This window comes from Heterocephalus glaber, unplaced genomic scaffold (genome assembly GCF_053883595.1).
Source record: "Heterocephalus glaber isolate CG9 unplaced genomic scaffold, H.glaber_assembly_v1.0 deba00000122, whole genome shotgun sequence".
NCBI lineage: Eukaryota > Metazoa > Chordata > Mammalia > Rodentia > Bathyergidae > Heterocephalus > Heterocephalus glaber.
In genome coordinates this window covers 3,994,570-4,012,139 of record NW_028258138.1, presented here as the reverse complement: position 1 = coordinate 4,012,139, position 17,570 = coordinate 3,994,570, and the positions used below count along the sequence as shown (strand labels likewise).

Here is a 17,570-nt window from a genome sequence, read left to right as displayed (position 1 = left end):
ACCGCGGGGGCGGGGCCTACCGGGGATGGGCCCCGCCCCCATCCGGCGCGCCGGCGGCCGCGGGGCGGGGCATGCGTGGGGGCGGGGCCATGCTGGGCGGTGGCCGGCCCCACACCCCGCCTCGCGCCCGCCGCGCCCCGGCGCGAGCGACATGCCCCGCCCCAGAGGCGGAGCTTCCCTCCTGACTGGCCAGGGGGGCGTGGTCATGAGCGCACCACGCCCCCCCGCTAGCGGCTGGGCCGCCCGCGATCGCTGTGCGGAGCCGGACGGAACCATCTGCCACTCTGGCGCAGGGAGAGCGGACTGTACCATCAGCGGGCGTCGCCCAGCCGCCTCTCTTTCGCTGGGTCGCGCCTCCTTTAGTTGCCGGCCCGCGGCGATCCTTCTGGCCGGGCTGTAGGGCCGGAGTAGGTGCGGGGCGAGGCAGCGCAGTGGGTGCACACACGCATCCCCACTGTGGACGCCTGAGGTCGCTGCCCGAGACCCAGGCCCCATGCCGCCCTGGTGTCTGCACGCGGCTGCTGAGTTTGGCCCTGGTTGGCCCGGCCCCCTAGCTGCCCACCATCGGACCCAAGCGACCCAGGTCCCGGCCAAGGGAGGACAGTGTGGGTTGGGAGGACCACCCACCCCCTTGTCAGCCGTGTCGTGCCCGCAGGTCCCACTGGTGGCCGCATGAGGGAGGCACTGGGGCCGGAGGACCTGGTGCACACGGCCCTGAATTATCTCCAGTGCCTACCAAGCGCCATCAGCTGTGCTGGCCCAGGACAAGCACTGATGCCTGGCGGGTCCTGCACTCAGACCAGGCCTGGGCAGCCCCGAGGGCACCAGGAAGCCATGGGCAGAGTGCCCTGTGGCGCTGCCCAGCGCGTGTTCAGAAGGCAGTGCCAGGCACAGGTGGAGGCCAGGGAGGGCTCGAGCGAGAAAATTCATAAGGACACAAAAAGCTCAATAATCAAGACCGCTACACAATTTGCAGGGCCTGGTACAAATGGAAATGTGGGGTCCTGTGTTCAGAATTACTAAGCATTTCAAGGGGCAGCAGGGGAAGATGACAGCAATCGAGGTCTTCTAATCGAAGCCCTGTGTGACTGGTACAGGAAAAATGGAACTCCTGGCCTATTAGATGTCACATGCGCCGAGTTTGTGGTCTCACAACATCAGTGAAGTTTCGAACCAAAGAAGGAAGTTAGAGTTTTATTGGCAATAGGCAGAATAGCTCCTGGATTTCCAAGAGGGGTCCCGAATGGGTGGCCATGGAGGCCCTTTGTCAGGAGTAACTCACAGAGCAAAGTCAGTCACCGTGGGTACAACCAACCTATAGTAGATTGGCTTAGCTACTGTAGATCCAACAGGGAAATGAGTCATGTAGCAGGGGTACGTGGAAAGAGCAAAGGCATTTTGGGGAAGTGGGGGTATGGGTCCAGATGTTCTTTCTGGTCGCCCACCTGGGTGTCTGATGGCTGGCTGGGCCCACAGGACCAGGTGGTGCTGGTCATGGTATAATCTCAAGCTGCTGTTTATCTCTAGGAAGGCTTCCAAGCCTTGTTATTGCTGTTCCATCCTGAAGGTTGGTTCTCTTCAGATTTGCCTCCCACTACGATTCTAATGCCTTTATTTCTTTTGTGCTGACATCCTTGAAGGCCTAGTCCCTCTCTGACTGTACAGTATATTTCTATCTAACTTAGCTGTCTGTAATATGACCTTCCTGGGCCCTGACCTCCTGGGCCTCCCCTAGTCCTGCCATGTGTCTTAACCTTCCCCTTGGGGCCCAGCCAGCCTGTGAGACCGGGGAGGTGTGGCAGGAGGACCCAATACAAAGTGCCGCCCCGAAGTTCAGGGGCAGACTGAGGCCACCACTGTCTGTCCACCCCCTGGCCCCAGGGAGCTGATTGTCAATCAGCTGGAGCCTCTCTCTCTGCTGCATTTCTTTCTTGGCACTATCCTTCTCCAGGAAAAGGAGAACTCATCTGTGATCACTCATTGCTAAGAGGTCCAGCCTCAGAACAATACTTCAAGTTTGGCTTTGGGGCTTGGAGGGGCAAAGCCTCACTGGTTACTTAGGCATCCACCTTCTCTTCCCACCCGCGAGGCCTCGTTCTAAAGGAAGAAGAGAAAAAAACCATCAGTACATCTTAATTCAAATAACCAGCCCTTCTGTCTGTTCTCTTCCCAGTGTATTTTCTAAAGGTCTATTATTTTCTCAAGGACCATGCTTAGGTATATGAAATAAAAAGCCACACATACAGTAATTCTTCATGCAGATACATGAGCAGAATTCCTTCCTGTTGCCAGTTACACAAGGTACAACTTGTAGAATTGAAGAAATGATCTTGAGGCCAGGGATTTAGCTCAGTGGCGCCGAGCCTGCCTCACAAGCACAGGGTCCTGAGTTTGATCCCCGGTACCAAAAAAAAAAATGATCTTGAGGCTTAAATTTGCAACTTACATTTCTCACTTACAAAGCCTGAAGACATGTCATCATTTAGATATAAAAGCCTTATCATTGCTCTCCTAAACTGTAGTCTGTCTTGTTTTTTCTAGTTTGCATTCCCTATCTCCTCTTCAGTATAAAAAGGGACGTTTTCTTTTGCCTTTTTTTATTATTATTATTTTAAGGCAGGGTTTCAGTATGTAGTTTAGACTGGCCTTGAACTCACTATGTTGTCCAGGCTGGCCTCAAACTTCAGGTGGCAATCCTCCTGCTTCAGCCTCCTGAGCGCTGGGATTACAGTTGTGCACCACCATGTTCCTCTATAGAAAGGGGCACGGTGATGACAGTCAGTGGTGTACATAAGCCCACAGGTATGACAGACAAGGGAAGGGACCACGTGGCCACAGGCCCTGAGAGTGGGTGGTGCGCCTTGGCAGGGGTAGAGGCCCAGTAGCTGCAGGGCGGGCAGATGGGAGCAATTCTTGAAAAACCACAGAGCTCTGCCAAAGTGCCAGCAGGGGCTTGGCACATTCACTGTGGACCCAGACTGGGCTCAGATCCTCAGGGGCCTAACAAAAAGGTAAGGTGTGGACCCCGCGTGGCAGAGCTTCCAGCCCAGGGTATAAAGCTCCCGGCAGCCAGGTGGATACCCTGTCTCACGGTGAGAGAATCTGGGAGGAAGCTAGAGGAGGTAGGGACTGCAAGGTTGGGATGTCCTTACAGGATGTTAGAATCTAGAAAGGCTTGAGAAAAAGTGGGCCAGAAACCACTCCTAATCAGGGCAACTCTCTTTGCTTATGAAGGTGATCAGTTTGGCTGATGTACAGATGGCTCCAGTTTGCAAAGCTCGGCAGAAGATGGGAGGAACCCACAATGTGTAGGCAACAGAGCATGGCCCATGAGGATCTTCATGATCTCTTTCTGCCCTTCAGCCTCTGCTGCCTTCACTTTGATTGCAACAGGTGTGATGCAGCCTCAGGACCTTTACACTGGCTGTGCCCTGCCTGAAGCACTCTTCCCAGAGGTATCTGTGTGGCTCTCTTCCTCCAGAAGCCTTTGCCCACAATCACTTTGTCAGAAGCTTAAAACTGCAAATCCCCAGCCCACGCCTCATCTGGCCATTCTCCACGGTATTCAGGTAAGTGCATCTCCCCTGCTTTGCACCTATTTAATTATAGTATCTGCTAGGGCCTGCATGCGTCTCTGCAATGTGATGCTGTTGAAGGGGCCTCACTTGGGAGAGGATTCGATTTAGATCGCAAGGCAGGACTCTGATCGGCTGGTGTCATTGTGTGGAGCAGAAGGGCCCAGAGCTCTGTCCCTGCCATGTGAGGACACAGCCTAAGCCAGTGTCTGTGACTCAGGAGCAGGGGCCTCACCCTCACCTCAGCTTTCCAGCCCCAGGGCCCTGGGGAATGAGTGCCTGTTGTTCACAAGGCCCTGAACAGCAGAGGACGCTGGTGCCAGTGGGTTGGTGGCATCGCTGTGGCTGGATGAAGGATGCCTGGAGCCTGGTACAGCTCACCCACACAAGAGGTGGCCAGACAGAGCATATACGAGGTGCAATCGAAAAATAAGGGGAGTGCTTACTGAATGTTTTAAAGGATTTATTACAGGGGCAACCCACTTCTAGGTCCCCCTTCTGTCTCTCTTACACAGAAGCTATCTTTCAATAAATTTTTCCTACTCTACTCTTAACCTCTGTTGTTCCTAGAATTCATTCTTCCAGATTTTAGAGAACCCAAACTCACTGGCTATCTAGCAGGTTTGGGAGTTCCATCTCTTCCGCCTCTATCACTGGCACAATGCTGCATGTGTCTCCCCAGCTCCACCTTAGCTGTTGGATCCTAGTTTGAAATCTGCCAAGATAGTGATATAGGGTACCAAATAAGTAAAATAATCCAAACAAGGGAAATATTATAACTCCCAACCTGCTAGATGTCCAAAAAGCTAGTTCTCTAAAATCAAAGAATGAATTCTAGGAACTGTGGAGGTTAAGAGTAGGAAAAATTGGGCCGGGGATGTAGCTCAGTGGTTCCGCTGCCTACCTCACAAGCGCAAGGTCCCGAGTTCGATCCCCAGTCCCCCCACAAAAAATTATTACAGTAAAAAAATACATTAGCATTGATCCTTCTCAACTCCTCCCACACGCACTTCAAGCACACTCCTCCCATCGTCCTTGCTACCTTCTGAAGCAGCTCTGGAGTCTCCTTTCCTGAGTGCTGTCCGGCTGCCTCCATGTCCTAAATCCATTCAAAGTATTTCCTCTTCACAGTCACTTTGACTTTGGGGAAGAGCTGGAGCTGCACGGTGCAAGATCCAGTGAACAAGGTGGATGAGGACACAGGATAATGGTGTTATAAGTCTGCGTTTCTGTTGGGTGGTGCTGGGCAGCAGCACTCACCTTATTCTTGATTGCACTTTGTAAAAAAACCTCAGGAAGGAGGACTCCAGAACTGCTACAGGAAGTGGCCAGAACAGCAGGATGAAAGTATGCAGAGTGAGAGGGAGGATTTTGAGGGGGATTCATGGCCACGTGTCTTTTACTGTAATAAACTGAAAACGTAAACATTTGCTGTGTATTTTGATCACACCGGCAGCCACCGTAGCACCCCTCCCCGGACCCTAGCTGGGACATGAGTCTCCTGCCGCAGACATCAGAACTCAGGCTCGGTGGCCTTGGGACCCCAGGACTTACACCAGTATCCCCTCCTCAAATTCTAGGCTGAGATGCACACCACCAGCTTCCTGGTTCTGAGGCCCGGGGGCCTAGGCGGAGCCGCCCAGGGTCTCCAGAGTGAGACGGCCTGTGTGGGACTTGCCAGCTGCCACAATCGTGCCAGCCAGTGCGCTCACACATCCCCTCCGGTGTCTGTCTGCAAATCCTGCTGGTCCGTCTCTCTGGAGCACCTGATGATACATCGCTTTGTGTCTGTGCCCAACACATGTTCCCCAGTGTTAGTTTCCAATCTGCAAGTGCGAAGCTCACTCTGTCATGTCCCTGCTGTCTTCCAGGGCCTCTGGAGCAGCGCTCAGCAAGTTGAGAAGCATCAAATGCGCGGATGAACATTCTTAACGCATGGTGCATTATTGGCCACCTATTGCTGCATTACACACTTGATGGCTTAAGACGACACACGTAATCACACACTCGTGATGCCAGTGTCTGTGCACCAAGACCCTGGGCACAGCTCTCGGGGTGCTCAGCCTCAGAGCCTCAGCCTGCAGCCCAGGATGCGCCCCGGGGCAGGGTCTCCCTGGCAGGCCCGCGGGGGAAGGATCTGTGGCCAAGCCACGCGCGGATGGTGGAGGGACGCTGGCTGGGTGCTGGCCAGAGGCCCCCTTGTGTCCCACCGCGTGAACCTCACCGCCGGGGAACTCACAAGTAGCAGCCCAGCAAGGGAGATCCAAGGAGGAAGCGGGACCTCAGTGCCGCTGGTAGGAGCCTATGGGGCGCGCTGTCTGAATGTGTATTAGTGTGTACACCCATCACGTGCTCCAGTCGTGAGCTGAGAAACCCCAGTTCCTCCAAGACACAAATTCCCCACATGGTTGGTGAATGCCGGAACCTGCAGCAGAAGGCCGCTGTCACCAGGGAGAGCGCGTGGACAGCATGGGTCCCGTCAGACAGCAGAGCAGCTCAGTGAGGGAGAACTGTGACGCGCCACCCTGCCTGCCCGGTGGCACCGTACCAGCTGCCGCCGAGCTGTGGTGTGGTGCGGTTGCTCTCGTGTGCACCGGGGTAAGGCTGTGGTGCCCAGCGGAGTGGGCAGACAGCTGACCAGCCGTGTCTCTGAGGTGTGTTTGTAGGCGGAGCTTTTTTAGCTTTTTGAGACAGGGTCTTGCTTTGTAGGTGGGGCTGGCCTCGCACCCACACTGGTCCTCCTGCTTCTGTCTCCCCAGTGCTCGGGGCACAGGTGGGCCTCCACTCCGGATAAGGCCAACATTTTAACCTCAGTTCCTCACTCAGGGTCGCAGACGCCCACACCACACTTTTCTAGTGAAAATACGTACTTTAGCATAACGGTAGCCAGCATTGCGCCTCAGTAGCTGTGCCAGAGGAATGCAGGAAGCGATCTTTGTGTTCACCCACTTGGTAGGATGAACAGCAAGGTGTATGCACGCATGCCAAAGTATAAATGGGTGAGTTTTACCCACATTATGCACCTTGTTATATTTTTATGTATTTATAACTTTTTATTAAATGTTTTCTTTTTATTTTTCTTGTAGAATCAGCCCAATTCAGTACAATGGCATATGAAAATCCCCTTTTACAACTTTGGGAGGAGGTTGAAAGTGAATCATCAGGTGACTGCTACTGATGATGACTTGGATCACGTGAGCCAAAGAAGTTAGCAAGAATGACAGATATGACAGACAGAGATGGCAGAGAAGTACAAAACAAAGACCTTGATTCAGATGGGGAAGAAAACAGCAATGCAAATAAATGTTTGGCTAGTCAAAATGCTACAGATGGTCATGTATACCTGAGTGATCCAATGTTAGAACTAGGTCAGAAAATGTTATTAGGTTCTTTCCAGGGGTGAAACCTATTGGATGGAATCCCAACACTGTGATTTGATGTTAGAAATTGTTTGTAATGGATGATGTGCATAAGATGTTGTGAAGTACACTAATAATGAAATAGAAGTAAAACATTCTACGTGCATCAATAGTAATACTCAAAAATACATTTATCATGACACCTCACTAGCTGAACTAAAAACCCTCATAGCAGGACTTTATCATTCTAATCATCAGAATCTAAAGGATTTATGGGGAAGTGACAGATGTGGCATTGAGATTTTTAGAACAATAATGACACTCAAGAGATTTGGTTTCCTTCAAAATTATCTACATTTTGATGACAAAAAGACCTGCCAAGAAAAAAAAATTGACAATTTGGCTGTTATTCGCTCATTTGTTGACAGCATTGTTTCAAACTGTCAGTTTATATACCATTTAAATACATGATAATTGACAAACAACTCGCATCATTTCATGGTTGTTGAAGCTTTTGGAGATACATGGCAAGAAAAACCTTCCAAGTGTGGTATAAAAATATGTGCCCTGGTAGCTGTGAAGAGATTTTACACTTGTGAATTTAGAAATTTATCCTGGAACTCAGCCAGCCACCTGGTCTTTATTTGTGCAGTAATAAACTGTATGACGTTGTGAACCTATTTCAAAAAGTAACCCAAATGTCACATTCGACAGCTGGTTCACTGGTTACCCACTGATGTTACATTTGCTAAAAAAACACCAGTTGACCAGCACAGGACTTACTGAGATTCCTGAGAAAAATGTTGCAAGTTCACAATAGAGAAATGAATAGTACCATCTTTGGAATGCAGAAAGATATAACATTGGCCTCCTATATGGTGAAGAAAAACAAAGTAGTATTGATCTGTCAACATTACATGCTGATGATAAGATTGATAGTGAGGCCCTGTGTGTGTGTTTGTGTGCGTGCATGGCGCATGGCTGTGCACACTTGTGATGCCAGCACTTGGGAAGGTGAGGCAGGAGGATCCTGTGAGTTCAAGGTCAGTCTGTGCTAGATAGTTCAAGGCCAGCCTCCACTACATAGCAAGACCCTGTCTGAAGACAAACAAACAAAGACTGATAGTGAATCCTCAACACAGATGAAACCAGAAATGTTTACATTTACAAAACAAAAGGTGGAGTAGATTTAATGACAAGTTAAGATGTCACTCAAAACACAAAGTGTTGGCCAATGATTGTGTTTTGCTCGATCCTAAACATGTATGGCATAAATAGTTTCATAGTTTACATAGAAAACAACAAGCACGAAATATCACAGAGAAACTTTCTTAGAGCATTGGGACTGGAATTGATAAACGATCAGTTCAACAGAGGGAGAACAGTATGTATCTGCCCAAAGAATATACGTCTGCAACAGAATTCTGGAGCAGACTGGTGCACAGACAGGTGAAACATCACAGGAACTCCTGAGAACAGGAAGAGCAGCGAGATGCCAAGTGCGTCCACCAAAGACAGGAAGACTACACACACATGCTGCCAGTGTGAGCGAGGCTTGGGTACGGACATGCGTTGTCATGTGGGACAGCTGCCTTGGGTGTGACAAGTGAAGGAGACTATTTCTGCGGTTGAGTTTTGTTTGTATTCTCATTGTAGTTCACATAGGAATTTATTTCTGCTGTTATTTTTTAGATCTTGTAAGCAGGTAAATAATTGACGTTGAAAATGTTGATGTTTATTCTAAACACTCGTTACATATTAACAATTTAATATTTTATTTACTGATATTTTATTTTCCTGTTAAGTACATATTGTTTAGTATAATAAAACTCATAAAGTTAAAATTAATAATTCATTGATAGAAATACTTCTAAAATAAACACAGGTGTTACACCCCTCCTGTAATGCACCTTTTCTAAAAAAAAAAAAATCTGTCGTGATGCCCCCAGGGGTTTAGAGCAAAGTAGGTGACTGTCCCTACACAGTGTGCATCATTCCTTCTGCTGCAGCCTTAAGAGAGAAGACTGGGGGCCTTGGAGGAAATTCTGTAGGCCCAGGCCTCTGGTCTCCAGCCTGCCTTATATTCATCTTGGAAAACAACACCCAAGGCATGATGCTGCCAAACGCTGAGCGTTTAGAACTGAGGGAAACTGGGAAGACTGAGACACTGCCTTAGAAGCATAGTGGCGAACACTTGTAATCTTGAAACTCAGGAGGCTGAGACAGGAGGGCCGTTGTTGTAGTCAGGGTTTTGGCAAGGGAATACATTTAATACAGGACACATAGTTTATAGGATTATTTTATGATATTTACCCAAAAAGTCAAATACAGAGGAGCACAAGTGATTAACTGCACACTGGAGGCCCAAAGAATCCAGCCAAAAGCCTGGATCCCACAGCAGTGTCCCACACAAGTCCAGCTGAAGGCCTAGAGTCTAAGGCAGTGTCCTCCTCGAGTCCAGCCAGAGGCCTAGAGCCCACGGCAATGTCTCATGCTTGTCCGTATTGAGGATCTGCACCCGGAAGCCCCAAAGGCCAGTGGTGGAAGCCAGAAAACCTACGCCAGTAGGGTGAAGGATTTGTGCCCCCAGGCTGAGGGATCCACATTGGAGCCAGGAAGTGAAGCTCACAGTGAAGATCAGAGCTCCCTAAGTGAGAACAGCAGCCATTCTCAGTAACAGTGAGGCCCCGAACTTCGCCTCCAATGAGAACAGACAAATTCGCATCAGAAAAACCACCCTCAGCAAGCTTCTCCTAGAAAGTGAACAGCCCACGATCTTCCCCTCCAGTTCTCTCTCTTTTTTTGGTATTGGGAACGAACTCGGGACCTTGCCACTGTGTGTCTGTGTATGCACCAATGCATCTGTCTGCAGTCCCTTGGCTTCAGGAGGCTCTGTTACCAAAACCGCAGAGGGAAAAGCTGAACGTCCCTACATCAGTAAACAGCAGCCTTGCCCACGCCAGAGCCCTTAAATCCTACTTGTCCAGACAGACGGACTGACAGAAGGACAGGGACAGATGTCCTTCCATCCTGGGCTGCCTCTCAGGTGGCTCTGCTGACTGCATGGCTCTGTCTGTCTCCGACAGGAGGCACAGGCTTCCTGCCTCTCACTCTCTTCTGTGGCCAGCTGAGGTCACCATGGGGAGACCCGGAAGTTCTGGTCCCCACTGGCCACTGCCCCAGCTCTGCCCAGGGGGATGGCGCGGGGCTGCTTTCAAGTTCCTGTTGCCCAGAGCAGGGTCACCCAGCCACTGCCTTTCCCGCCTTAGGGTGTGGCCCTCTCAGTCCTCCTGGAGACGGGGCTGGAGGACAGCAGGTGACAGGAGGGACAGTGGCAGCCTCCTGGCCACCAGCTGTCCGTGTGGTCCTTCTGAGGCTCAGGCCTGCGTGGCGCCTTGGGGAGGCTGCAGAGGACGTGGGAGGGGAGAGGGCCGGGCAGGCACTGCCCCCTGAGCACAGGAAGCATCGGGCATGGCAGAGCCGTCTGTCCAACCTGTTCCAAGCTCTCCTCCTGGTGGTGCTGGAATGAGTGTTTGCCACCTGATGTCTGTGACACAGGGAGTGTGGTTTCTGCCTCTGCTACGTGTTTCTGAGGAGAAAGCACCTCCCTCCCTTCTGCAGCCCCGGCCACGTGTGCTGCACACCTGTGCATACATGGGCTCTTGCGTACACGCAACACCCACTGGCATCAGCGCAGAGTCCTGAGGCTGCCAGGACCTCCAGGTCCACTTGCGGGAGGACACTGCTCGGGCCAGTTCAGCGCTGGTTCCAATCCCCCCGGGGAGCGGCCCTGGTGCTGACCTGTGTAGGGAGGGACGCCACCTCTTCCTTTTTCCTTTCTCCACAGGCAGGAGGGGTGGCTGCTACAGAAAGCAAAGGAACGGGACAAGAACAGAAGTTCATTAACATGTGGCTCTCTCAGTGCATGCGAGAGAGAGAGAGAGAGAGAGAGAGAGAGAGAGAGAGAGAGAGAGAGACTCGGGTGAGTGAACTCTTCAGCTAAAGCAAATGGTGGGGGGGGGAGCACGCCCACTCAGTTCATATGTGTAAATTCTCTTGCAGAAGTTACCCTGTACTCTGTTTTCAGAGCTTCTCCAGTGTTCCCTGGTTGTTTGAGACAGGGTCTCGCTGGCCTTGGACTCACTGTGTAGCCCAGGCTGGCCTCAAACTTGAGGTGATCCTCCTGCCTCAGTCTCCTGAGTGCTGGGATTATAGGAATGTACCACTGAGCCTGGCTTCCCTGGTTCTAAAAATAATCATCTTCAACAGGCATGGAGGTACATGTCTGCAGTCTCAGTAACTCAAGGGGCTAAGGCAGGAGGATTGCCATGAGTTCAAGGCCAGCCTGAACTACCCGGCTCAATGCCCGCCCCCCAAATTACCCTTGCCCATGAGGCATATTTTGGCTGACATATTCTGGTGTCTGGATGTCTTTTTTCACTACTTTCACAATGAAGAAGGACCACACAGTCTCGCCTAATAAAGATCTTTAGAAGACTTAGTTAACAGCTAGATGGAAATACTGTCTAATCAGCTTGGCATTTGATAAGCTGAGGGGAAAGTTTCCAAAGGCCTTTAAGAAGCCTTTCTTAGGGCCGGGGATCTAGCTCAGTGGTGCCACCACCTGCCCCGTAAATGCAAGGACCAGAGTTCGATCCCTGGTACAAAAAACAAAAAACAAAACCCAGAAGCTTTTCTTAGATATTCAGAGATTTCCCCAGAAGCCTTCCCTACACTCTCTTCTTGTCCCAGGACCCAGGAGTTTACTAAACAAAGATAAGTTCCATTCCTGCCTCATTTCAGCTTCTCCATGCTCACACTGTCTTCTGATTTCTCCAATTGCTTTTGCAGTGAAGGGAAATCTTATGGTGTGAGACTAGGGGAGGTCTCAGGCTGCTGGCCACCAGAGGAGACAGGCACTTCAGGGTGGGCTCCTGCCCTGGGGGTGGGGCTGCTGCCCCTTAGGGTCCATTCGCCTTCCAAGTTCTTTTTATTTCCAGGAAGTCTTGGGAAAAGTGTAAAAGAACTAAGCTCGAAGTAAACGAGCCTGCCTGCCATGTTTTGTTGTTTCAAACCTGTGATTTATGACCTGGAACTGAGCATGCTCAGGAATGTGCCCACCCTGCCTGGAACAGGGCTTCCCCAGAACCACACCCCCACATTCCTTGTGGGGAGGGAACACTGCTTGGCAGAATAATTCCAGCACGTCCTTGCTTGAAGTAACCATCTTCTCCTGCCCCTTTAGCTCCTGCTGGTCCTGCCTGGCTTTGTGCTCAACAAGCAGGGACTTAACAGAGTGCAAACATGAGTGCACGTTTGCAGTGAATATGATCACATTCGTCATGGGGAGCTGTATGTGTACAGAACGCATCTTGCTGGGTGTGATGGTGCACACCTGTACTCCCAGGCTTCAGGAGGCTGAAGCAGGAGCATTGCTGAAAGTTCAAGGTCAGCCGGGGCTACACAGTGAGACACTGTCTCAAAACAAAACAAAAACAAGAACAAAGCACAACTAACAAACACCTCTTAATTCTGTCTTCATCCCCTTCCTTTTCCCTACATCCCCCACTCCAACTCTTGGTCCCCTTAGGGGTCCTTTTTCTTTCCACCTCGACAACCTGCACCCTGCTTGCCTTCTCAGTTGCCTCTCAGCAGTGTCCTGAGTTCCTGGCTGGCCTGCAGGACAGCGACTCCGAGCCTTCATTGTGCCATCCAGAGCTTCAAATGGAACCAAGCCCATCCTTAGCCTCTTGGGTGTTTTACTACAGACTTAGGATGGGCTGTTAGGTAATTCTCTTCATCCTATTACAGAAAGCTCGGGGCTGCGAAGAAGCTGATAATAATTAATTCATTGTCGGTCGCACTTCCTCCCAAGCAGGGACAAGCTGGTCGGTCGTGTGGAATAACGGACCCAGTATGGCAAGGCAGGTTTCAGGGTCTTCTCACCACACGTTGCTCACCCTGCACTTCTCACACGGCCAACTATTTACCGGGCATCAGCTCCCCCCTGCTGGATCGCCTATAGCACCCCGGACCCTAGCTCATGGGAGGAAGCCAGGTGAGGGGCCCAGCTGGCTTCCGCAACAGCTCCTTTTCATTCCGCGTGTTCGTCTGCCTGTGGGAACCAGTGACTGAGAAATAAAACATTTATCATTCATCACTTGTGAGACTGGAAATGTCCCACACATGGAACTCCAGAAATGAATCGTCAGCCTCTGGACAACATAGTTTTGATATATTGTGAATTTATCTCCTACCTCACCAGCTTGCCCAGATGGGCTCAAATTTTCCACTCTGAGATCGGGTCCTCCACGGGGCTTCCTGGGTTCGGAAGTTTTATCTCCATCTCATCACCTTTCTGTCTCTTTGTCAGTGACACCTCGAGGTGTGACGCAATCTTTTTAGGGCCAGAGGATAACAACGTGGTGTCCTGTTGACGCTACTGCCCTTTCTAAGGACCGTGCTTTGAGTAACAGTGCTCTGGGGGGAGAAAGCTGGAGGTGGTGGAGGAAAGCTGCTCACCTCATGGCGGCCAGGAAGTTGGGAGGGACGAGATACAGCCTTCCAGGGCAAGGCCCCAGGGACCTACTTCCACCAAGTCCGCCCTACCAAGTTGCCTTCGCTGTCTGGCTTTTCTCATGACTGGCCTTCAAGTGTGGGGACACTGCAGACAGGGCCCCCACTAGGAGTTCTGCGGGGTGTGGCTCTAAGGCTGGTCATTTGGGGCTTATCTTTGGTCCTCCAGGCCGTGCCAGAGCAGGTCTTTGTCCCTATTCCCGGGAAGGAGCGCCTCATCCCTGGAGGCTCTCGAGGGACGGGAGTCTCTGCTGCCACAGGGGCCCTCTGAGCACACACGGTAGAGCCTGACTTTCAGCCATGTCACAGGAAGGTGGGGACTCTGAGGCCCTTGTCATCGGGTGGTTCACTCTGTCATGCCTTGGGGTTCACCCCATAAAAGCTGCGGCTGGCAGATGAGCCTCCTGGCTGGTGACTACCTTCCACGCGTACCTGGCCACTCAGTCCTGCCACCACACAGGTCCCCCCGCATCCAGGGGCCGGCACTCTCCTCCCCTCAGTTCCGCAGGCGGTGGGGAGTCCTGGGCCATCCTCCCTGGGGTCACAGGGTGCGGGGCTCTCCCTGACGGGAGGATGAGTTGCCGGCTCTAGCGCTTCTCCCTGGGTCACTGCTTTAATTGATCTGTGCTTCAGAATGGCTGTCTTTGGTGTTCTTATTCAATAGCACACATTATTGAAAGCTTTGCTCTAGCAGTTTATGGCTCAGGAAACACCAGTGGAAGAGCAGCCCTCAGAGGGCAGGTGGCATTCGCCTGCCCTGTCCCCTCTTGGCCACCTGACAGACCCACCCAAAGCGGAACAGAATGGCATTCAGGGTTCTCACTGAAGTGTCACTAACCAGGAAGACTGAACCACATCCAGGAAGAAAGGTGGCAGTCCCTTGGCGCCTTGGACAGATTTCATCACGCAGTGTGGTCCGTTCTGCTGCCAAGGAACCACAGCTGTGCGTTTCTCCAGGCCTGAGGCCCCCAGATCGCGTGCCCAGTGGGGAAGCACACCCCCGAGATGATCTCTTCCCCACAAGCACTTCGCATGCCTCGAGTCCTGTTGCCCAGCCTACTTCCCGTTCCCTGCGGCCTTCGGAGGCTGCAGGGCAAATCCCCCCTCACCCCCACAGAAGCAAAGTGATGGAAACTGAGGGCAATGAATGAAATTACCCCAGCGTCCCCTCACTGGTCCCAGGAGTGCCGGCCGTTTGAGGCTGGCCCTGGTGGCCGCTGCATCCTGTGCCCGGCAGCCACGTGCATGGGCTGAAGCCGGGCCACCCTCGTTCCCCAGCTTCCAGTGGTGCCTGGCTGACTGGAGGCACCTGTCAGAATTTGGGGTACAGAGAAAGTGAGGTCTGGGATCTATGCCAGGCTCCCCGTGGACTCAGCTTCCTTCTCTCACCCTTGCCATCCTGGCTTTTTTTTTGGTTTTTTGAGACAGGGTCTCGCTATGTAGTCCAGGCTGACCTTGAACTGGCCTCCAACTCCCAGTGATCCTCCTGTCTCAGCCTCCCGAGTGCTGGGGTGACAGGTGTGCACCACATGCTCACCCCTCCCGGGGTTCTGGGTTCTGCTCCCTCCCTGTCCTGCATGGGGGGCCGCAGTTCTCGCCACCCCAGGGACACTGCCCTGTTCCTTAGCCACAGACTGAAGATGCCCGGTGGGTGCGTCCTCAGAATGCCCAGTCCGCAGTGCGTCCAGCGTCTCACTGGGTCCTGAGTGAGTGGCACCCAGGGAGGTGGCCCAGGGCCCTATGGGAGCAGCTGCTCCACTCACACTAATGCCATCATGGAGATGTCCCAGGTGGCCCTGGCCAGAGCTGTCAGGTGGAAGGGCAGGGACTGACCATGAGGCCACGGAGGGAGCAGGCGGAGGCCCAGTCCCTCCACACCACAGGGCCGTGTGACCCAGGCCCCTCACGGCCTCTGCAGCCCAACTCCGCGTCATGATCCTGGGGGTCGCCGCCACGTCCTGGCCTTGCCCACTGCCCTGCAGCATCTTGCGTCGCGCTGGATGGGCAGTGTCCACCAAGAAAAGCAGAAAGGCTTCTTGGGTACCACGGGCACTGCCACATTGCCCGCGTGCCTAAAGAGCCCCTCAGTGTGACCCGGCTTTGTCTGTGGAGCTTCCTGGCACTGCCATAGCAGAGCGTGCCCGTGCCTGCCGGACAGGACACCCTAGGCCCACTCTCTGGGCACCTCCCTTCCCCACACAGCCCGCCCGTGGGCACCCGACAAGCAGACCCAGACCTCCAGCCTCCTGTGCTGTGTCTCTTGGATGGTCAGTGAGATTAGAACTGTTTGTCCCCCTGCTGGGCACAGTAACACATGCCTGTAGTTCCAGCTACTCTGGAGGCTGAGACAGGAGGATCCCTTGAGCTCAGGAGTTCACAGCCAGCCTGGGCAACACAGTGAGACTCAGTCTCAGTACACAGCCATACAGGAATTGTTTGTCCCCCTGAAACTACCTCGACTCAGAGACAGACATTTCAGGGAGTGGCCAAGGCATGCCTTGATGACAACCCCACGATGATGGCTCTAAGTCACCCTCTCTGTGCCAACCAAGGTGAGCCACCTGGCAGAGACCACTGATCTCGATTCTGGGGCCTGTCCCTTGGCAGAAGCCCGAGGGGTGGATGCCTTTGGGGATGGTGCTGGGATCGGAAGCTGGGCCTCCACAGGCTGAGCATGCCTCGGCTTTGTCCCTCACAGCTCCTACCCGGGGCTTTCTGAAGCAGGACTCAGCACTGCAGCCAGCACACACCCGGAGCAGGGTGCCCTGCAGGCCAGGGGGACCCCAAGCCCAGGCTTTGAGTAGAGGGCAAAGGCCTGGTGTGCCCTTTTCACACTGCCGCTCTATGCTCCAGCTTTCTTCCTAAGCCAGTTGGATTTGTCCCAGGAAACAAAAAAGCAAAAAGAAAACCACTTTGTAAACAGAAACCCTTGCAGGTAAATCATCTGTAGGAATTACGAGGTCGGTGCATTGCTCTGAAAGCGGCTCTGAAAACAGCCTTAGATGGGGCAGGACGCAGGCTCCTGCCCGCCAGCCTTCCGGCCCTGGCCCTTTACTGGTTCGTCACTGTCACCCCGCTGACAACAAATGACTCCCTGGCTGGGGATCACGGGAACTGGAGCTGCTGCCAGGAGTCTTTGGCATGAATTCCTGTCTGAGTCAGAGCCCCCTGTGTCAGCCTGATGGAAACAGCTGCGAGGGCCACACATCTGTGAGTCATTTGCAAGTTTTGTGATGAATGAAACCCTCCCCAGGCTCATGCACTATATTCTAACAGAATGCCTCCACAATGGCACTGCCAACTCCCTTTGTGTTGCAGTTTTCTAACGACACACTGACCTTACAATAAATTCAAAACTCTAAAACTCTGAATGTCCAGCACTGCAGAAAGCCTCTTATTCTATTGCCAAATCTTTAATGAGAGCAAAATAAAATGCAGCATTCACTGCGAAGGGAAAGAGAAGTGAGACTCTCAGAATGCTAAAAGCATGGAAAAAGAATTAGGGGCCGTCACAAGATGCTGATAGAAACCCTGGAGCTCTGGAGGCGCCCCCTGCTGTGCACTGCCTGAGTGCACAACCGCGTGTCCTGAAGGGCCATGGGGTGGCAGGGGAGGGGGAACCAAGCCGGGAACCAAGCAGTCCGCCTGCCTGCCAGGGGTCTCCCGAGAAGCCTCTCACCAGCGCAGCACCAGACAGCCCTGGCTTCCTTTTTCTTTCTCTTTCCTTTTCTTCCTCCTTCCTCCCCTCCCTTTCTTCTTTCCTTTTCTCCCTCTTCCTCCTTCCCTTTCTTCCTTCTTTTCTTCCTTTCCTCCCTCTCTCCTGTCCTTCCCTCTTTTTTTCCTTCCTCTTTCCTGTGAGTTCCATAGTTTTACAATCCTGCCCCTGAAAAGAGCTTGCTTTTTGCTCTTTTGTTTGTCCGTCTAGTTTCAGTTTCCGTGCTGGGGTGGAACGCAGGGCCTCAGGCACACTGAGCAACTGCTCTGCCTGGAGTTGCACCCTGGGCTGTGCCAACGGTGGTGGTGTGGTGTTTTGCCTGTGGTTCCACAGTGTTTTCTAGAA

The 17,570-nt window shown here is 52.5% G+C and overlaps 2 long non-coding RNA genes across 2 annotated transcripts; both read left to right on the top strand.

The window, feature by feature from the left end:
- Nucleotides 1-168: 168 nt before the first annotated feature.
- On the top strand, nucleotides 169-9,298 carry LOC110348673 (uncharacterized). Its single transcript, XR_002394122.2, has 3 exons — nucleotides 169-3,569; nucleotides 5,447-5,869; nucleotides 6,662-9,298. It is a non-coding gene; the product is annotated as an uncharacterized LOC110348673 (long non-coding RNA).
- Nucleotides 9,299-11,319: 2,021 nt separating this feature from the next.
- Nucleotides 11,320-13,627, top strand: LOC110348623 (uncharacterized). The gene is made up of 3 exons (XR_002393982.2): nucleotides 11,320-12,382; nucleotides 12,576-12,721; nucleotides 12,810-13,627. It is a non-coding gene; the product is annotated as an uncharacterized LOC110348623 (long non-coding RNA).
- Nucleotides 13,628-17,570: the final 3,943 nt, after the last annotated feature.